A 6000-nucleotide genomic window follows, 5' to 3' on the forward strand; every position below is an offset into this window, starting at 1 on the left:
AGGGAGCAGCTGATAGTGAGAGACGGATAGATGAGGACGGCGATGGTGTGCAGGGGGGTGTCGAGGGGCCACGCAGGGCACTCATTATCTGCTCCTCCCAAAACCCCTGTCTCTATAGCCGACGTGTGAGACGCACGTTTTCTTTTTTTTCCATCTCCACCATCTACCTGCGCTGACCGGGCCCATGAGCAAGGCATTTAACATCTTAAAAAACTTCTTCTCAATTTCAATTTTAACTTGGAGATCAGCACAGTCAAGTTAAGTCCATAGGAAACTAGTCTGAACCGTGTTTCCGTGACTCCTGCGACTCTAGTTTTGCTGTTTTGAACCCCAACGCCGCTTCTGACCACGATCCTCCTAACTCACAGCTATCCCAGGTATTATCGTGTGTGTGTGTGTGTGCGCGCGCCAAGGCACAGACTCACACACAACCTAATTAAAAGAGAGAGATGGGAGTAGAGTTCAGCGAAGGGAGGAGGGTCAACAAATTCTTTGATTGTTGAACCTTGTCATTCAGATAGCGGAGGAGCTTCCACACCGACACAAGATGGAAGACGCGGCACGTTGACAGCTGCAGGCTCCTCGAACACTTGGTCGCACCGAACTTGATGGAAGGTTGGGTTTATCCTCCGTGCGTGCGTCACATTGCAGGCGGCGATTGTTGCAACCAGAGTTTTAGTTGACCAGGTTCCTCGAACGCACCCTTGGGTTACGTGACCGGAAGCTGAGGCCGTGTGCTGTGGTTGTTGTATTTTCATGGGTTGAAGTCAACAAACAGAGTCCGCTCTGAAGTGTTGTATACAGACAGAACCAGAACTTGGAGGAGTCCCGACTCGGTGCTGGGTCTGCAGTGGCCACACAAATACACAGAGGTCAATCTGCACATCACCCAGGTTCACTTTGGAGATCACCCTTCACTGCATACTCACAAAAGTCAACCACTGTATTTCTCAACACAAACTAAAGACATGTTTGTTACGTTGCAGGAGCAGCTCTCCTACAGTGGAAAAACATATCTCACATCTTGAATCTTGGCTGGATTAAAAAGTAAGCCAACAGCAGTGATGCATTCTCTGCTCCCTGCTGCAGAGGAAAAGAAACGAGTGACCCTGGTGCGCCACTAGGAGGCAGCACTGGGTGGGTGACGCCAGGGCAGCTGAAGAGGCTTGCTCAGTTGTTAGTGTTGATATACGGCTGCTACAAACAACCTCTAAGTGCATCTCAAGGTTCATTGAAAGGCTGGAAAAGATCCATAACTCTTGTGAGGATGTCGCCTCCGCTCTGGTGTCAGACCGCGACCCACAAGAACCAGAGTCCTGACTAAAGCAGGTCCGGTAAATGAGTCCGGTGTCATGACAGGTCAAGCTGAGACTTCTCGTGGACGCGCTATTTCAGCCCAAATCATGATTTTAACCGGAGAAAACAAAGGTTTCAGCAGTTTGTTTTTCATCTTCCGCTCGTTCATCGACCTCTGCATTGGGCGCGAGCGAGCGAGCGAGCGGACGGCGCTGAAGGGCCGCTCAAAAAAAAGAGTCGACGCAATCAAACCGACATTCCGAGAATTCCCCAAAATTCGTTACATCCGACAGTGACGCCAACCTTCGGAGTCACCTGAGAATTGATGTGAGTGTGAGAGCAGTGAGCTTTCAGCGGGAGTTAAAACAGGCCAGGCCAGGCCACGCATGTGTGTGTGTGTGTGTGAGATTCAGGTAGCTACAACACACTGACACACAACTTTCATTCACATGAACTACGAAATAATACCAAACTTCTCTTCATATTAATGGAGCATTAACTGTAGGAGAATATGATCGACAAATGGGAAAACGCTTGGCGGCGTCTTGAGTGAAAACAGTTGACTTAACTGGCCATTGAACCTTCAGTTAGTAGATTCACATTTAAAGCAGAGTTGTTTAAGCTGGATATGGACTTGAAGCCGTCCACCGCTGCAGCTAAAATGTTATACTGTACATGAACACGTCACAAATGTCGACCTCTGACCTTGAAAACCACTTCCTGCGCACGGCCTCAAATGAAATTACCGTAACAAAAAAAAAAACTCACACACAAATGAGTCAATGACCCAATAACCACTTATTTTGACATCAATTAATCTCCAATTTTGATGACCGCAACAATAAATTCCTGATCGTGACTGTTTTATGACTATAAAGAAACATCCTCGGTCAGTCACAAATACGTTCTTCACTCACTTCACGGACTCAGTGGTTTCATTATTTGTTTTGACTCGCAAACGTTCATGCCTGTTTCAGAACACAGTTTCAGTTTCAACATCATAAATGTCCGGCACATCACAGCTTGAACTAGATGCTGCTCTAGAACTGTTGCACATATTCCATTGGACAGCACCAACAATTTGACAAGAAACTGTCAAGTCTCTGCAGCAAATCAACAGGTTGAGGATGAAAACAAACATTTGAAATCCTAGCAAGACAACACACAAGCTTCTGTCAGAGTCAGGGACACAGGGTTTTAGAGCTATGAGACAAGCTAGCTGGAGCCATCATCACGGATGGGACAGCCATCCGTCACAGGGGCAGAGGACTGCGTTCACACACCTTTAAGAGAATTTAAAGACACACAACATTCAAAGATGATGAAAACTCATCAGTGAAATAAGAAGAGAGACCGTGTTGTTGCGCCTATCATGGAGGTCGCTTCTTCATCTACTCCAATCCGTTTTAACAGTAAGAGATTTGAGCAAAAGTTTGAGAGTCCAGACTGCAACAGAGTCCAGATGAAGCGGCGACATTTACGAATGTGTTCATTAACATGGGGCACTGCGAGTCGGCCGGCCAGCCTCTCGACTTAAGCAAAAAAATGGTTTGTTGTTGTTTCCCTCTCGAGTTGAAATCCGTCATTTCCTGCCGCGGCGAAGAAGCCGAGCTCACAACAACATGGCGGCGCGGAGCCCAACAACATGACCGCAATTGTCGTGGATGGCGTTTAGGAGCATTAATGCAGATCTGGGCTGCCTCCCTGACCCGAGACGCCACTAACTACCCTGACCCCCCCCCCCCCCCCCTGCTCTTCACTGACCCCCCTCTCCTTGGCGCTAGACTCTTTGTCACCATGGTGATTGGTAGACTAAACAGCAGCAAGCTCACCAGAGCCACATCCCACTGGATCATTACAAACATTAGGACGATACAAAAGCCGGTGACCCTGCTGCAGCCATGTGGTCCCCCTCACACTCTATTTTAAGGTGCGCAATTACACGGCCGTGCAATTACACACACACACACACACACACGCGGAGAACAGCTCTTGTTTACTTCTGAGGACATTCCACTTTGTCATTCCGGAGTTACACTCCAGCATCTCGCAGTCAGTCGTGATGAGTCAAGGCGATTTAAAGCCGTTTAAATATTTAAGGCTCAACATGATTATCGATGAGTCGGCGCTGCTGCTGCTGCTGCGGCGTCGGCGTCTGCGGGCGCCGGGTTCAAGCCAGAGGCCCGCAATTAGTCCTTGAGAAAGACAATGAACCCCTAAATTGCTCCTGGCGCCTTCAGGGCAGCATTAGTCGCCCAAACTCCCTCACCTGGCGTCCGCGGCTGAACCCCGACACGCCGCGTGTGTGTGTCTGTGTGTGTGTGTTGGCATCACTGACTGATCAATCCTGTGTCTGGACTCTTTAAATTTTCTGTTTAGATGTTTTACCTCCAGCTCATTTGTGCCCAATCACTTGAAACGTGACTCGACTAATAAAAAGCACAAGACTGAAGAAGAAATCTGCGAAGCAAAGTAAGAATGTCAACAAAGTATCAACAGCTTAGTTTCAATTTAGAGCTTCACTAAATACGGAAAAAAAAAGAAATAGAGAGTTCTAAATGCGTTTTCCTGGGAATAAAAACGAAAGGTAAAATAAAATAAAAATCTAATTTTAATATCAACATCGAACCTCAGAAACGTTCAGTATAGAGTAGCAACTTGTGTTTATATAGTTTGCGTCAGTACTAGTAGTTTACGCTTTGTAAAACTGCTCCTTATCTCACCTATATATAATTTAACTCAATGAGAGATTGATATGTTTTGAGCAACATTTGAACAGGAACAAAACAGAACTTAGATGAATGGCTCCTTGTTTGTTTATAATCGCCATAGCAACATGTCTTTGTGGCGCACCGGTCCAGAAGAAACATGTCAACCTGTGAGTGACCTCTTGCCCTCCTGGACAGCCACTGACCACTGCAGACAATATCATCACCACCACCACAGTCCAAACTGCCCTGAATACTCTCAGACCGCTGCAGCCTGCTGATGGATGGAACACGGATGAATGTTTATTTGAAAAGTGGAGAAACTTGTAAACTTGGAATCATGCGGTCGGTCCGATTTTTTAATAGAGCGAGCCGGAAGCCGTGAGGTCATGAGTCTGACACTCGTCTTGTAAACATTCAGTGTCCTGGCGAGAAAACGACTCAGAGGATGTTTGAGTCCCTCAGGAGGACGAGAGCTCGCGCTGCCTTGGGTCTGTTTCAATGCGGAATCATCGATCAGCGCTCACCTCTGCTCAGTTCAACATCCGGGACTCGACCTACTGTAGCACGTCACAGGAGTCCAACACAGCATCAGCTAACACGGGATGAATTTAGCAACCTCTGAGCCAGATATATACATGAAACAAGACACCAAAATCCTGCATTTCCACCTGAATTTCCAGTAGGATTTTTGAAGCTAGCATATATGGGGAGGTTCACACACAACTCAAGCAGTGGTTGATATTTTGTTTTTCTCTGGGATAAACATCTTGATCTAACTCATTTCAGTGAGTCAAAAGTATGTTATATTTATCAATACATATGTGACAATTGGTTTTAATTTTCTGCCACTTTTTCAGTTCATTTTGAGGTACTTTTTTTTTGGTGATGGCTCCAACCTTTTCAGTGACAATAAATGCATGTATGCCAACCTGTTCAGATTTAATCTTTTAGCTGGGAACGGTTCAAGTCAGAACTGGCATGTTGTGTTCCAGAGACATTTGGGGCTTTAAAAATGTCAGACGGAGAAAGCTAAACTGCAGTTACCACCCACAAGCAGACCTCAGAGTCCCGGAATGAACCCCAGACCCTTCAAGCACAAATGCACCAGCAAAACACGACAAAACGTTTTGTTAGTAGGTGGAATTAAAAGGATGTTATCTAGAAATTTCTGGGACTCTTTTCTTCCAAGATGCAAGTCTTCTGACGCCACTCTTGTGTGTCACATCAACAACACACTCCGACGCCGTCCTCCATATTCCAGTCAAAGCAGCAGATTTCGGCAGGCGTGCGACACTGACTGATCATGTGACTGAACAAGAGGGAGCCGGCAGACATTTTGGAGTCCCCTCGCTCCTGGACACAAATGATCCCACCACATTCTACCAAGACTCCACATCAGTCAAGGAGATATACGCCACTTCCTACACACACGCACAGGCTCCATCAGTCACGTCCTGTGGCCGACGAACTTCCATCGTCTCCGAGTTTGATAACAAGCCTCTTAAGCCGGGCGGCTAATCAAGCTCAAAGGAGCGAGCGAGGGAGAGATAGCGGAGGAGAACTGATGTCTTCTTCTCCTTCTCCTCCGCTTCAATTTGCCTTATCTCTCCCTCTCTCCGCAGGAGGAGGCAGGACTGGGGGCTAATAGCCAGGGATCGGGGGGTACAGACTCCGGGGTCCCCCTCTCTCTCCACATACCAGTCAGGGACTTCTACAAAGTCCTGATAAATCTGCCCGGGTCAGCGGGCTTCCATGTTTCCATGCTGGAGATAGCAGGACGAATGAAAGATGGAAAAATGAGAGGACGTCGGCTTTGAAGTGAACAAACAGCAGAAGAATCAAGCGGGGACGAGCGCGTCCATGCCGCTCTCATCCCACCGACGGCGCTCCAAATAGCCGCTTTCCAATAAACAAAGTGGATCTCCAAAAACAGACCAGTCTCCGTAACATCATCGGCATAGTTTGTTTCCGACTTCTGCCGTCATCGCTCCCT

This window comes from Synchiropus splendidus, chromosome 17 (assembly GCF_027744825.2).
Source record: "Synchiropus splendidus isolate RoL2022-P1 chromosome 17, RoL_Sspl_1.0, whole genome shotgun sequence".
NCBI classification, from domain to species: Eukaryota; Metazoa; Chordata; class Actinopteri; order Syngnathiformes; family Callionymidae; genus Synchiropus; species Synchiropus splendidus.